Below are 17,137 nucleotides of genomic sequence, written 5' to 3'. Positions count from 1 at the left end.
TGTACTAATTGGCCCGACCAAAAAAATTCTAGAAAAAAATATATATGTGGGGACATGAGTCTAGTTTCAGGGAAAAATCACAAAACTGATTTTCGAGTTGTGAAACTCAAGATATGATTTTTGAAGCGACTAGTACTCAGACTGGGCAGTGTCTGGAAAAATTTTTAAAAGTCTGTCAACACCTCGTATTCGACTCCGGTGACGGTCTCGGGTTCGGGGTGTTACATGTTTAAACACAAGACTATCCATAATAAGTATGTTCGCAGGTGCTATCTGCAACATGTCTTTACACAAAGACTAAACATGATAGGTTTGTTCACGAACTTAAGTATTATGCGCGAGCTATCTATATGTATGAGTCATTTACCATGCAAGCCTTATTCCATGCGAACTTATTGTATAGTGCAAGCTATTGGTTGTGCAAACTGCTTATGTGTACAAGTTAAATCCCATGCAAGCTGTGCTAAAACACTAGATGTACCATTACGTGAGTTGCGCATAAAGTACGGGATGTGCCAAGGCGCAAGCTATACCAACATATGAGTTGTACCAAAGTGTGAACAATGCAAACGAGTGTGCAATATCAACATGCAAACTTGTCCATGTGTGAGCCACGAAAAATACACGGATTGGCTAGTGTAGTGGAGTAATCATACTATAATATCATGTTTGGTAGGTTACATTAATAAACTCACTAAGTTTATCCTGAACTTTCTTCGCTTCTTTGTTTTTCCTTTTTCAGATGTATGTGCTATTTTGAGACACGGGAGGGGGACTAAGCCAGAATCCTAAGACCTATTGTGAGCCTATTTTCTTTCACTTGCAGCATGTACATATTGAGGCAACCTATATACTCTAATTTTTATACCCATACTTGTTATGTTTTTGAACTACAAAATTGATGTATTAATTTTAATGTCATGGATGATGTAAAAGATGAATTTTTTTAGTATATCTCACTCTAGTACATGAAGTTTATTTTGGCTACCCTTTATTGAATTTGGGATATTGTATGATATTCTACAAGCTGTTTGTATGCATGTGACAACACGTCAAGTCAGAATTTAGTTTCATGTAACATCCCTATTGGTCAGACGTCTATTCAAGCGTTAGGGGCTTACATCTTCCATCAACTTATACTTTGTTCGGAATACTCACTTTAGTCCTACAACATTCTTGCATTCTGGAACATCAAACAACTCCCATGTTGAATTTCTTTCAATGGAATGCGTATCCTCCTTTATAGAAATCTACCATTTAGGTTGTTCTGCAACCTATTCAAAAGAAGTTGGGTTAGTGACCAATAAAGCAAAGTCACATGTCTCATAAATTTCCCTAAGAGATCTAAATTTTCTTGGTGGTGTTTCACTACTGCAGTTGAAGAAGTTGGTTGTTGAAGAGTCTGAACTAAACTTGCACTAGCATTAGGAGAGGAATGAACTGAATTTGCAAATAAAGAAACTGAATTTGTAGGTCGTTCAACTTCAAAACCTGCTGGAACTTCATTCTCCAAGCCTTCCTTATCACAACTTAGTTTCACATCCACTTCTTCATTGAATACAACATCTCTACTAATTATCAATTTGCCACTTATAAGATTATATAGACGATATGCTTTAGATTGAGGATTATAGCCAATGAAAATGCATTTTTCAGATTTTTCATCAAGCCTAGATCAAAAAGTAACTAAAGCATACGCTATACAACGAAAGACTTTTAAGTGGCTTCTCGAGGTTTCTAACCCATCCAAGCTTCATAAGGTGTCTGATTAAGAATAACATTTGTTGATGAGATGTTAAAGGGAAACACTGCTTTTGCAATTGCTTTTTCCCAAAATTGTTCTGAGAGTTTATTGCTTTCAACAAGCTTCTGGCCATTTCTACAACAGTACGATTTTTTCGCTCCACAACTCCATTATGTTTTGTTGTGTATGGTGTTGTAAGTTCCATACAAATGCCACTATCATTAAAAAAACTAATAATAATAAATCATTAGATAAAAATTTACCACCATGATCACTTTGAAGTGCTTTTAAGCTTCTCTCACTTTGCTTCTCCACCAACGCCTTAAATTTCTTGAAATTCTCAAAAGTTTCAGATTTGAATTTCAAGAAATAAACACAACGCATGCTATTGTAGTCATCTTTAAACAATAAAAAATAATGACTTCCACCAAATGACTTTGTTTTCATGGGCCTACATAAGTTAACTAATACTAAATCAAAGCCAAAAATAAAGAAATATTCTAATGTATGCAAATGCAATACTAAATATGCAAATGAAGTTAAGACGAGCTATTTTACTTGAAGATCAATAAAAAATAAAGAATAAGGGCCTAAAATACATGGATTATGAACACTTTTCACATCCATTAATTTATTATATTTTATAAACCACTTGTAACGATCCGATTTTCATATCAAAGGTTCAGATCAGGTTGAATTTCGTTAAACTGAGATAACCTGAGTATTAAATCAAGTATATTTATGAGTTAATTATAAAAATTAAAAACTATAATTATAAGGTAATTTATTTAATTCATTAAAAAAATAGTGGAATGATAAAATCGTATAGTGATTAAACTAGTTGAAATTTATTTGGATTTGAGCAAGGGTTAAATATCAATTGAACTAAGGTCTAAATAATAAATTAACCACTATTAAAGTTTAATTAATGACCAAACTCAATACTAGCTATTTATCTCCATTTAATTGAGTAAAAACAAATTATGGCCTTTCATTTATAATTAATTAAGTTAATGGCTTTAGTTAACTTATATATATTATGATTGTAATAGCCCGTTTTGGGCCAAATCGAAATAGTGGTTTCAGGACCATGAATCCGATGTAGAAAGATTTATTTTTGTTATATTTTTATGGTCCACATTTCATGGAATTGTTTCGTAAAAATTTCGTTCGAAAATTTTATCGATTGGTCACTTAATTTAGCTAAAAGGACTAAATTGCAATAGGTGCAAAATGTGTGTTCTAGAATCTAGAGGTGTCTAATTTCTAAGAAATTTTAAATTGGAGGTCCTTAAATTGTTATTAGACCATTTTACTAAGTTGGAAAGAAATAGACATGGTAGAGTGAAATTTCAAAGTTTTAAGTGAAGGGCATTTTGGTCATTTGGTAAATAAAGATAAAAATAACTAATAAAAAGATGTCATCTTCTCCAATTTAGTCCCTTGTGCCGAATTTGAAGAGTCACCATAGCTAGGGTGTTGGCCAAAGCTTTCAAGCTCAATTGGAAGTCTGTTCTAGTCCCGTTTTTAATGATTTTCATGTTTTTGAGATCCTTGTAACCTAATCTAGCTATTTCAAGGACTGATTTGAAAGAAAGATGAAGTTTAAAATTTTAACCATGTTATATATTTGTGTATTTTGATGTCTAATGGTAGAAAATGCATGTTTGGTGTTGGATAAACAACTTTTGCTAAGTGATTTTCGGTAAAAAATGTCAAAAAAGACTTATTTGTAAAAGTTATAAAATAAGTAGTAAAAGTGTGATTAAGTGGAAAATGTGGGCTGATATGAGTATGAAAATAGTTTGGCTAGGCTTGGGCTTTTAAGAAATTGAATACATTTCATTTTACGAGCCTAGGGACTAAATTGTAAAAAAATGAAACATTAGGGGCAAAAATATAATTTTTCCATAATATGATTTTTGGACCAAATAGAATAATGTGAATGAGTTAAATTTATTATTATAGATTAAGAAAAACAAGGTTCAGATCTAGATCGGGGGAAAAACAAAGTGTTTGACAATTAGGTCCAATTCTACTATTGTTATACCGAGGTAAGTTCGTATGTAAATAATGCATTGTTATATTTATGTTTTAAATGCTTTAATATTGTATGAATTGTGATTGACTCTTTGGATGTATTTGACAAAGTTTTGACAAGTGAGAAATCCCGGCTGAACCTTAGGAATAGAATAGGATACGAGTGACATGTCACTAAGAACCCATGTGTATATACGATTATGTAATTCGGGTGTGGGCCTCGTACGTCCTACTAGTTGCTGGGTAGTCCAACATGTGTTGCAGATACCTAACAGCTTGTGTGAGTAGCATTGTGTAGCTACGTCCTGACTGACCGCTTGTGTGAACAGGCCCGTGAATAGCTCGAAAACAAGCCCATATGTATTATGAGATATGAGGTAGCTTCGGCTGCATATATGGCACTTATGTGCAAGATTTCTGAGTATCCGTTAATATTCTGAGTGTTCAACAGGAATTTCAAATTTGTGAAAGGATATGGTTATTTTACGAGTTGGTACAGGTGCATAAGTAAAACTCATAAGTAATGAGCTTGATATGTGATGAACTCTTGGTAGGATTGTGATTGAGTAAGTTATGATTATGAGATTTTGATAACGTTCATGCTAATCTTCATCATGTTAATTGTATGTTAAATGTGTGGTTTTATTGTTTATTATTTGTATAGGAACTTACTAAGCTATATAACTTACTCCATTTTCTTTCCCTTGTCTTATAGTGTCACCAAGCTAGCTCGGGGTTCGGAGACCGTTGGAGATCCACTCACTCTATCAACAATTATTTCGGTACTAATGAATTCAATATTTTGAGTTATGGCATGTATAGGGGACTTGGTCATTTGGTTATGTGTCATAATTGATTTGGACAAATGTGTTGGCTTATATTGGTTAGAAGTTCATTTTGTATAAGGCCATTGGAAATAGGATAATATTGGCTATAAGTATATTTATATAATGATGCCTTTCATGAATGATGTGTTAATGTCTTGGTTGTGGATGTTGGTTATATGTATATGCTTGGATTGGTGCTATGTTATGTTGTGTAGGTGTGTGCATTAAAGGGTTGCAAAATGGCTTGGTAAATAGCCTTATTTTTGTCCACACAAGTAGACACACGGGTGTGTGTCTAAACCGTGTGCGACACACGGCTTGCCCCACGGGTATGTGTTTAGGCCGTGTGTCCCCTGCACTTTAGTTTTGAGAAACAAAATGCTTAGAATTGAGCACACAAGTAGAGACATGGGTGTGTGTCTCAACCATGTGGACGGAACAGCCTCGAACACGGGCGTGTCCACTGGCCGTGTGAAGTCTGCACCTAATTTATGAAAATTTATTTTCCACACGACCTAGTACACAGGCGTGTGACTTGGCCATGTTTAGTGAGTTACAAGTCAGAGAGTTACACGGGGTTAGGACATAGGCGTGTGACCCCTGTTTAGTGAAAAAATTTCTAAGTTTTGTAAAATTTCCTAAAGATCTCGGTTTAGTCCCGAACCACTTCCAAAGCATGTTTTGGGCCTCGTAGGCTCGTATTAGGGACTTTATGATTAAAAGCAAATGGTTTTAATTTGGACGGAAATTGATAACTCAAAATTGTATGTTTGTTCATGTGATAAGTCATCGTACCCTGTTCCAGCATTGAATACGGGTAAGGGGTGTTACAATAATATTGGGAAAGGGAAGAAAATAACTCATTCTTATCTTTTTCGTTTCACCTTCCTTATAAGAAAAAAAAAAGAAGGAAAAATATTCCCTAAGTCCTTGCCATTATTTTCCACCATTCTTTTAATTTTTGTTACATCTTTAATATTTGATGAGTTCATGACCCATAAATTTATTTTGATAATTACTTAAGCATAGTATAATTAATATTGAAGATAGCTTAGAAACTTAAGGTAATGAAGCATGAAATCATGAAAATATTAATGATTAAGCTTGATTTAGGTGAGAAAAATGCTAGTTGATAAGTGGGTGATGTTGGAAGTTGTTTTCATTAAGTTAAAGTTTTATAATTATTATTGAGTCATTAAGAACTTAATTTAAGAAATAAGTACATTGAATATTAGAGTATAAAATGATAGAATGAGGTCTCTAGTAAAAAAAGAAAGTCGGATTTAGATTCGATCGAGTAAATTGTAATATATGAGGATTTTAGATATTATTGATATAAGGGACTAAATTGAAAAGTATGTAAAAAGGGTTTAAATTGAATTTTTATATGTTTAAAGATGATAATTTAATATATATATTTCTATACACAATTTATTGAAAGAGGTTAAATAAGAGGACAAAATGTCAAGGGACAATGAAAATATGGAATTGGCAACGAGTAACGAATCTGGTTTGTGCTCTCATAATTGTCTTTAATTTATGCTTTATTGGGGTATGTATATACTTTACTACATGATTTGATTGGATTATGTTAGACATTTATATATATATGATTGTGAGTTACGTTGTTATAATGTAATGATATCTATGTTATAATGTGTTTTAATGTTAATTAATGGAATAATGCTCTATTACAGTCTCGAATAAAGCTATGGCTATAGTTGGCATGCCATAGGGTTTGTTATATAGAGATACTTAGTATAGGTCACATATTATTTCAGTTACATTTCGGTGAGTGTTGGGCACATATTACTTCGATCATGTATCGATGAGTGTTGGGCGTATACTATTTGGTCATGTAATGATGAGTGTTAGACACATAGTACTTCAGACATACCGATGAGCACTAAGTGCATTGTATATTGGTGTATTGGTGGATTAATCCACGTATTCTAATTTTGAGCCCTTGTCCAGATAATAGGGGCCTAAATATAAATATTACATGGTTAAAGATACAAGTTGATATGTGATTTGAATTACTTGAGTAGCTTATGCTTGAATTGATCATTTAAACCTTAATATAAATGTGAAGAATTATAGTATGTGAAATATCATACAAATTTGAATATTATGAGCCCTAGGGCCAGTGATGTCATAAAATGAATTGCAACATTCGATTTATAGAAATGAGATTAAAGTAAAAATTGTAACGCCTAAGAAATCCTAGGTTTAAGCCCCACACTTATTCGTGATGGTTATGTAACTAGACAAATCCCTAAGAAATCCTAGGTTTAAACCCCTCTCTTTCCATTTTCTATTTTTTTTAGCAATAAAGGAACCAAGGCCAACTAAGATATATAATAAATGTGGTAGAAATAAGCTAAGATTAGGTAATAGCCTAAATTGTAAGGCCTTGCATTCCCCCTCACTCCTTAGGTTCAACCAATGTCAAACTCATTCCCCCTATTTCTTTTTCATTAATTTTGGGGAAAAGGGATATTTTACCATTCAACCCCTCAATTTTTTGAAACCCTAAGTATTTAATAACTTTTCCTAATTATACATTGCTTTTAATTCCCTTTCAAACCCTAAATAAAACTTTTTCTCTCTTCTCTTTAAATTTCTCTTTTCTTTTATTTTCCCATTTTCTTTCCATAAACTTTTACATTATTTGTTGGAAATCAATCTCTTGGAAGCCCAAATCAAAATCGATTCATTATTTAACCCGTTCTTTTTTTGAGCATTGAATTTAACATTGATAATCCTTGAAATATCGTCAAAAGATTGATAAGTACTCTAGTTTTCGTAGTAAAATTGGTAAATTCTGAAATTGCAACGTTTCTCGCTAATTCCTCAATTCAAATATGAACCTATTAAGAAATCTTTTGAAATCTTGATATTTCTTGGAATTTGCAATTAATTCTCACATGTTTGTTAGTTGGAAGACTCGTTATAGGCATCTTAGATCAGATTTAGATGTAAGGATCATTGTTTAAGACCCTGGAAGTCAAGTGTGTGCTCTTTCACAAGAAAATTGAGGCAAAATTAGGCCTAGGTTAAACCACACGACCAGCCATTGGGGGGTGTGGGCTATCCGTGTAGACCACAGGACCACCATACACAGTGATGTTCCCCTCGAAACCCTAGGTTTTTTCTTTTTACATTGCCTAGGATGACCCACAGGGCCTACCACATGTTCAGGGCTTCCCACATAGTCTGGTCACACAGCCATGTGTCCCTTGTAACTCAGAATTTAGAGTTTTGACCCAAAACTGTATGTTTTGATCATATTAGTCCCTAAATTGATTTTGAACCACTTTTAGTGAATTAAATTATGGAATTAGGTCATTGATGATAAAAATATGCTAGAATTATTATAAATGGTTTGTCAAAGGTTTTTCAGTGATTGTTTTATCATTGACTAAACTTTATAGATTTTAGGTTCGTCTGGTCTGAAAAGTGCCAACAGAATTTTGATAAGTTGAAAGTTATGCTAATAGAAGCTCCGTGATAGCACAGCCAGAATATGGAAAAGAATTCATTATTTACAATTATGCCTCGCTTAATGATTTAGGTTGTGTTCTGATTAATGAAGGAAATGTTATAGATTATGCCCGACTATTGAAATTGCACAAGAAAAACTATCTGATGCCATAATTCGTTGTAGCAAATTAAACAAGTTTTCTCACTTTAGGAGCTTGAACATGAGCGTTTTAGTTATGTTTTAAATACATTTCTGTAAGTCTAGTTAAGATTAGTAAAATGTGCAATTTGAGTTTTTTATTGACCTTAGGAGCCGAATGAGGTATAAGGTGAGCTAATATATTTTGTGAGTGTGCAAGAAACCATTAGACAACGTACTAACTCGATACTGGTCGCTAGGTTGCAACACAGAGCATTGGATGTTGCAACATAAGGAGCAGAATAAAAGAATTCCAAGACTTGGTGTGGTGACACAGGACTTGGTGTGTTGCTACATTTCCTTTGTACGGGAAATAATTACTGGAAAGGGCGTTTTGGTCTGCACAATCAAATGTTAAGCACGAGGATGAAAGCTAACCTAGGGTTAACGGCCAACCTAAAGTCTATAAATAGGCTCATTTAGCTCATGTTACAGAAACCTTGGAGATTGTATAATTTTCTCTTTGGATTTAGTCTTTATTTTTTTCTCTTTTATTAAGTTTTAGATTTTTTTTGTGATTTACTTTTATGGGGAGATCAGATTTGTGAAACACAATCAAACTCTATTAGGATTCGACATTTAAACCTAAATACAAATCAAGCTTCTTCTAAACCTAATTTTCTTGAATTATTGTTCGTGTTTATTCATTTTATCAAGTTTATATTGTTTACGAGATCCATGAGGAACTAATCCTCTTGTTAGGGATTAGTGAGTAGAGGTATGATTAATTAACTGTTTTGTAAGTGTTTATTAACAAATCATTGTTCAGGAAAAGGGGAACCTAAATCCTAGGCCCAACAACCCTAGGAAGTCATTAAGGTGGGAAATAACCTAGATTTGGTATGGCCTATCTATGTACAAGTTAACCCTAAATTGTATTGGACTGTAAGGTTAAGAGATAAGTAGTTCTTGCTGGCTCGATATTAAAAGAATCAAAAGATCTTGCTAGGGTATTGACTAGCTGATTGAACAAGGAAACCCAAGATGAAAATTGATTATGATTACTGAAGTGAGTTAATCACCCATGCCCAGATTTGATACATTTTACTCTTTGATTTTTGATTTCTTGAGTTTTATTTAATTCCTCACTTTCTTTCAGTATTATTTTTAGTATAGTTTACCAAAACCTTTCTTTTGATTCTTCATACTATAGTCCAATTAAAGGACTAATTAGATCTATATATGTTTATATTAGAATTAATTTAATGCTCACCTCCCTTCGGTACGATCCTTAGAATACTTACCTACTCCGTTGTAACTATATTAGAACCTGACCAGTATACTTGCTGATGCTGCTTTTCATATCTTTTGTGTAGGATTTCTACTCTAGATGTTGGTACTTCAAGAGGCGGTCAAGTTGTTGGCACCGTCGGGGAGGGAACATCACTATATTGGTTTTAATTTTTTCATATTAATAGAATAATTAGGAAATTTTTAGGTTATAGCTACAAATTTATTTTTCTTATTTTCTATTAATATTATTTTTTGGGTCAGTGTATGACTTGTAGTAAGGGAATACCTATAGAGCAAGTGTAGAATCCACTACCTGCTGGAGCAATTTACCACTATGTTAGAATCCACAGTTTAACAAGGCTAACAATAACTATCTAGAAGATCCACCACCACAACTACCAACAAATATAAATATGGCACGTAATGAGAAGACTCTAAGAGAGTATGCACTATCGAATTTGGATATGGTTCAAGGGAGTATAATGAGGCCAACCATCACAGCCAATAATTTTGAAATTAAGCCAGCTATGATTCAGATGATCCAAAATAATTTGTAGTTTCACGGAACAATGACAGAAGATCTGAGTCAGCATCTAAAATGGTTCCTCCAACTTTTTGATACATTCAAATACAATAAGTTCATTGATGACCTATTCATCTTCAATTGTTCTCCTTTCCGTTAATCAATAACACCTTTTCTTAACTAGATTCGCAAGCACCAAGATCAATCATGACATGGGATGAAGCCGCAGAGAAATTCCTACAAAAGTTCTTCCCCATTAGCAAGATGATCCAGCTAAGAAGGGAAATTTCGAGGTTAAAATAGTTAGAGAGGAAAATTTTTCATGAAGCATCGGAGTGTTTTAAGATGCTGATTCAAAAATGCCCATACCACGGATTGCCTGAGTGGTTACAATAGAAAATTTTCCATATTGGGTTGAATGTGCGTTCAATTTCAAGGTTGGATTAGAGCAGGAGGAGGAGCCGTAATGATCAGAACGTATGAGAATGTGTACAAATTAATACAAAGCATGGCAATGAATTCCTGTCAATAGGCAACCAAATGATATACATATGGCCAAAGACTATCTACGGTGAACGTTATCCAAAAGGATGATAGATACCAGCAATTAGTGGACAGAAGCACCCGAATAAAGGCTAAAAATAATGCACCATCAGTCTGTGGAGAAGACAAACCACTCTTCCACTACATTTATAATCCCACCGATAATGTAAACTACAGCGAAAATAGGGGTGGAAATACCTATTCGAATACATACAATCCCAGATGGAAAGATCACTAGAATCTGAGATGGGGAGGAAACCAAAACGGAAGTAATAGCTCTAACCAAGTTAAAAACACTAAATATCAACCTCCTTATTTGAAGAAACCTCAAGAAAGGGCAAACCTGAATGACCATACTATTTGCGGTCAATGTTTGGATAAAATTGAGGGGAGATGCAATCAATGAGAACAGACGTGAAGCAGGTGCAATCTGAGTGCACCTCAACAAGAAAATTGACTAAACTTGAAGATCAGATGAGCCAATTGATGAGCATGATGAAGGATAGAGAAATACAAATTGACACAAGTATTCCTAGTAATACTGAAAATAATCCTCGTAGAGAAGGGAAGGAGCATGTGAAAGTATTAGCTCTCTGATCGGGTAAAGTATTGAGTAACACAAAGAACCCAATTCAAGAGATGCATAAGGTGTATACTAATTATCTTCAGGAAGAACCCTGAGAAGTTGATAATAAACCAGAATCAAAGAAAGTAGTGGCACTGGTAATTGAGCCACAGATGGAAACCATTAATGATTTTGTTGTTGCAAAATACCTTTACTTTCAAGGCTAGAAAAGAAGCAAAAGTGAGATATAGACGAGTTTGAAATTTTTCTAAACTTTTCAAAAAGTTAAATGTCAATCTGCCTTTGATTGAATTGATTGAAAAAATTCCTAAATACACTAAATTTTTAAAGGAAATTATGTTTAGGCGTAGAAAAATTATGGTAGGTGAACAAGTTAATATAAGTGCTTTCTATAGTGTTATTATTTTTAGACAAGTTCCCCAAAAGTTGAAAGACTCAGGAAGTTTTTCTATTCCCAGAGAAATAGGGAGCATTAATTTTAATAGAGCTCTATGTGACCTAAGAGCTAGCATTAACTTAACGCCTTTATCTATTTATAAAAACTAGAGTTAGAGGACTTCAAAAACACCCAGATAACATTATAGTTGGCTGACAGATCCTCAGCGCATCCGAAAGGAGTATTGAAATATGTGTTAGTTAAAGTGTGCAACTTTATCATCTTGACAGACTTTTTAGTTCTAGACTTTGAAAAAGATCGAGAGATGTCGTTCCTGTTAGGGAGACCTTTCTTAGCCACTTCAAGGTCCGCCATTAATTTAGAAAATAATGAATTAATAATGAGGATTAACGGTGGAACTGAAATCTTTAAATTTGGTCACCAATAGAGTAGGAAAGGTAGGAAGAAGTCAAGGGACCGACGCAAAGAATTATCTATTTATAAACCTAATAATCCTGAAATAAGGGACATACTTCCTTTAATCCATGCAACTTGAAAAAATAGGTTCAAGGAAACGAATAAGAAAGCAAAGATGGAGTGGCATGACGAGCGATGAACTACTACTAAAAGAACCAGAGAGTCGTCCTTATGTGAATTAATGATGCTGTCAGATGAATCCGATAATAAAACTTGAATTATTTAAATTAATATTTGAATTTTTGTAAATTTTTGTATATTTAGCTAATATTTTAGTCAAGATTTTAATTTTTATATGTTCTATAAAAACTGTAACGCTCTAGAAATTGGAATTTTAGGTGAAAATAGAGCCAGTGTCGCAATGTAACACCCTATACCTGTCCCGGTCACCAAGCCCGAATATGAGGATGTCACACTTCCGTCACACATCACACACATTATAAAATGTAACATTAATATGGCATTGTCCTCTTTATTAGCGTTCTTAGAAATTTCCAAGTCAAGCATATGTTAATCATCATTAAAACATGCATTACGATTGAAGCTGTTCCCATATTCACTAAGGGACAGAGCTCAAGCCTGGTTGAACTCATTGCCACCAAATTCAATTTTCACCTGGCAAGAGTTAGCAAAAAGATTCCTTATGAAGTATTTCTCACCTAGCAAGAATGCTAAGTTGAGAAATGAGATCACTGCCTTCCAATAAAGGGATGATGAGTCCTTGTATGAGGCATGGGAAAGGTACAAAAAATTATTACGAAAGTGCCCTCATCACAGAATCCCACATTGCATCCAACTTGAGACATTTTATAATGGTCTCAATGCCTACAAGAGGATGGTAGTGGATGCTTCTGCTAATGGTGCTCTCCTTTTTTAGTCTTATAATAAGGCTTATGAAATCATTGAGAGGATTTCCAGTAACAATTATCAATGGCCAACCAATCGAGCAACATCAGGAAGACGAGTTGTTGGAATACATGAAAAAGACGCTCTTACTTCACTCACATCTCAGGTATCATCAATATCAATATTACTACTAATGAGTCTAATAGTTTTGCAGCACAACCACCAAATCAATTTGAAAATATAGCCTGTGTCTATTGTGGGGAAGGACATTTGTTTGAAGAATGTTCATCGAACCCAAAATCTGTATATTACATGGGTAACCAGAATCAAAATCGAGGAATGCAAGGACTATAATCCAATTTCTACAACCCATCATGGCGAAACCACCCGAATTTTTCCTAGAGTAACTAAATGGCTGGAACTAGTAATACTTACGGCCAACCTAGATTGACCTAGCCACCTAGTTTTCCCCAACAAGCTTAGAAATTAACCCAAGCTGAAACATCCAATGGCTTAGAAAATTTGTTGAAGGCATACATGGCCAAGAATGATGCCTTAATCCAAAGCCAAGCTGCAATATTGAAAAACCTAGAAAACCAAATGGGCTAGCTTGCAACTGAACTTAGAACCTGACCACAATGTGCTTTACCTAGTGATATGGAGAATCCAAGGAATCCGAGGAAGGAACATTGTAAAGCATTGACATTGAGGAGCGGAAAGGCATTAGAGTCCAACACCGTTGAAGTTCAAAAGGATCCAGCTGATGCTCAAGACTCAGAGAACGTTCAACTGAGTGTTGAAATTCCAGTTTCACAAGAACCAGAATCTACAAAATCCGACAAGGTAACTTCAGAACCAGCTAATTTTGATCAACTAACAACTCCGTTGGATGCAGAATTACCACAGAAGACGAATCAACCAGTTCCAGTAAAGAAACCTCCACCACCCTACCCTCAAAGACTTCAGAACCAGAAGTAGGAAATTCAATTCAAGAAGTTCCTAGTAGTACTCAAGCAACTTCATATCAACATCTCGTTGGTTGAAGTACTTGAAAAAATACCGAACTACGTCAAATTCATGAAGGATATCTTGTCTAAAAAATAAAGGCTTGGAGAATTTGAGACGACAGCCCTAACGAAGGAATGCAGTGCTTATCTTCAAGACAAACTACCCTCGAAATTGAAGGATCTTAGATGTTTTACCCTACCTTGTAATATTGGAGCAACATATTGTGGTAAGGCACTATGTGACTTGGGTGCGAGTATCAACTTGATGCCTATGTCACTATTTAGGAAGTTAGGGATAAGTGAAGTTAGACCAGCTATAGCTACACTTCAATTAGCAGATTGATCCTTAGCACATCAAGAAGGAAAAATCGAGGACGTATTGGTACATAGAGAGAAATTTATCTTTCCTGTTGACTTTGTGATTATAGACTTTGAAGCAGACAAAGAGGTGACAATCATCTTAGGAAGACTGTTCTTAGTAACCGGAAGGACCCTTATTGATGTGCAGAAAGGCGAGCTTACTATGCGTGTTTAGGATGGTCAGCTAACATTTAACGTTTTTAAGTCTATGCGATTTCCTGACACAATTAATGATTGTTCTGCAGTATTCGATTTAGAGGATTTAATCGTGGAGAAGGAACTCAACTATGTTGAGGACCCATTGGAATGAATTTTGACATCAAATCCTCCAAATGATGAAGAGGAGGATGAATACTTAGCTTTGTTACAAGCTAATCAAGGGGGATTTAATCTACAATTCTGCTTTGAATCTTTGGGATTAGAGAATAGGTATTTTTCCCAATCAAAAGCATCAATCGAGGAGCCACCTAAATTAGAACTAAAAGTACTTCCCTCACATTTGAAATATGTTTATTTAGGTAACTCTTCTACTCTGCTTGTGATTGTTTTAGTAGAAATAACTTTTGAGCAAGAAGAGAAACTCATCCTGGTATTAAAATAATTCAAGAAGGCTATCGGATGGACCATAGCCAATATTTGCGGAATTAGTCCATAAATATGCATGCACAAGATTATCTTGGAAGATGGCACAAAAGGGACGATTGATGGACTACGAAGACTGAACCCCATCATGAAGGACGTAGTCAAGAAAAAATCATGAAGTGGTTAGATGCGGGTATAATCTACCCCATATCAAATAGTTCATAGGTAAGTCCGGTCCAGTGTGTGCCAAAGGTAGGAGGTATCGCGGTCATTAAAAATGAGAACAACGAGTTGATACTGATTAGAACGGTTACGAGATGGAGAATTTGCATCGATTACTAGAAGCTGAACAAGGCGACTAGGAAAGATCACTTTCCTTTGTCATTTTTGGACCAAATGCTTGATAGACTTGCAGGGCGAGACTATTACTATTTTCTCGATGGATACTCGAGGTATAATCAGATTACAGTAGCACCAGAAGATCAACACAAGACAATATTCACCTACCGTACAGTACATTTGCATTTAGGTGCATGCCATTTGGTTTATATAATGCACCTACTACATTTCAAAGATGTGTGATGTCTATTTTTACTGACATGGTTGAAAAATACTTGGAAGTCTTTATGGATGATTTTTTAGTATTTGGAGATATATAGGATGATTGCCTAGCCAATCTAGCCAAGATACTAAGGCGATACGAAGAAACAAATCTCGTACTCAATTGGGAAAAGTGTCATTTCATGGTAAGAGAAGGTATTGTTCTAGGGCATCAGATAACGAGACATGGAATTGAGGTATATAAAACAAAGGTAGATGTTATTAAGAAACTCCCACCTCCAACATCTGTAAAGGGTGTTAGGAGCTTTTTGGGCCACGTCGGTTTCTATCGAAGATTCATCAAGGACTTGTCCAAAGTTGCTAAACCTTTATGCAAATTATTGGAGAAGGACACAGTGTTTAAATTTGATGAGGAGTGCTTAAAAGAAGATTCATTAGTTTCAGCATCCATAATCGTCACACCAGACTGGGATTTTCCATTTGAATTGATGTGTGACGCAAGTGACTTATGATAGGAGCTGTTATGGGCCAGCGAAGGAACAGAGTTTTTTGTCCCATCTACTACGTAAGTCAAACTCTGACAGGAGCTCAACTAAATTATACGGTAACAGAAAAAGGTTTACTTGCTATTGTGTTTGCTTTTGACAAGTTTCGATCTTATCTTGTAGGTACCAAGGTGACTGTCTATACGGACCACTCAGTAATTAAGTATTTACTTACCAAGAAAGATGCTAAGCCGAAACTGGTCTGAGGGGTACTTTTAATTCAAGAGTTCGATTTAGAAATTCAACATCGAAAGAGAGTAGAAAACCAAGTAGCAGACCACTTGTCCAGATTGGTGTCGCAAGAAGAGAATTCTCCACTTATACCCATTCAGGAAACATTTCCAGTTGAACACATACTGAAGGTAAATCATGTCCATAATTGTAACGCCCCCACCCCCGAGACCATCGCCGGAGTCGAGCTTGAGGGGTTACCGAACAATATTTATCAAATTAAGAACTTCAAATCATTTATTTCTACATTCACAGCTTTCTAACTACCTGCGTCACAGTTACAAGAAAACTCATATCTCAAGTTATGAAACTCGAAATCTAGATCTGTAAATTTTCCCTAAATCTAGACTCATATATCTATTTACTAATTTTTTTCTAGAATTTTTGGTCGGGCCAATTAGTACATTTTATTAGTTAAAGTCTTCCCTATTTCAGGGTTTGACTGCTCTGACCTCTGTGTATTACGAATCAGATATTTCTCTATACAGAAATTAAATGACTATGAGGTTTCTTTCTCTTAAAACTAGACTCAATAAAGAACCTGTACATATGAAGAACAACTTATAATTATTTTTTTAAAATTTATTATGAATTTTTAAAGTCAGAACAGGGGATCCAGAAATCACTCTGGCCCTGTTTCACAAAAGTTTAAATATCTCATAAAATATAATTTATATGCCTGTTTTGTTCAATCCACATGAAAATAGACTCATTAAGATTCAATTTCATAACTTACTCATCATTTAGTTCCATTTATAATATTTTTAGTGATTTTTAAAATTCATATCATTGCTGCAGCAATATTCTGTTTTAAGGCAAGTTTCATCTTTCCATGAATTATTATGAACTAGATAACCTATTAAACTTCCATAATATCAAACATGATCTGAATTAGCCATCACCATGACTTATCAATATCAAACATTTTCTCAACCAAACATGGCCATATCATAAAATTATTTACACAAAATAAG

The 17,137-nt window shown here is 34.6% G+C and overlaps 2 non-coding genes across 2 annotated transcripts; both read right to left on the bottom strand.

The window, feature by feature from the left end:
• Window positions 1–10,320: 10,320 nt before the first annotated feature.
• On the bottom strand, window positions 10,321–10,426 carry LOC121206918 (small nucleolar RNA R71). Its single transcript, XR_005902089.1, has one exon. It is a non-coding gene; the product is annotated as a small nucleolar RNA R71 (small nucleolar RNA).
• Window positions 10,427–12,704: 2,278 nt separating this feature from the next.
• Window positions 12,705–12,811, bottom strand: LOC121207384 (small nucleolar RNA R71). Its single transcript, XR_005902475.1, has one exon. It is a non-coding gene; the product is annotated as a small nucleolar RNA R71 (small nucleolar RNA).
• Between the last annotated feature and the right edge of the window lie 4,326 nt (window positions 12,812–17,137).

Source organism: Gossypium hirsutum, chromosome A09 (assembly GCF_007990345.1).
Source record: "Gossypium hirsutum isolate 1008001.06 chromosome A09, Gossypium_hirsutum_v2.1, whole genome shotgun sequence".
Taxonomy (NCBI): Eukaryota; Viridiplantae; Streptophyta; class Magnoliopsida; order Malvales; family Malvaceae; genus Gossypium; species Gossypium hirsutum.
This window is presented reverse-complemented; position numbering and strand designations above follow the sequence as displayed.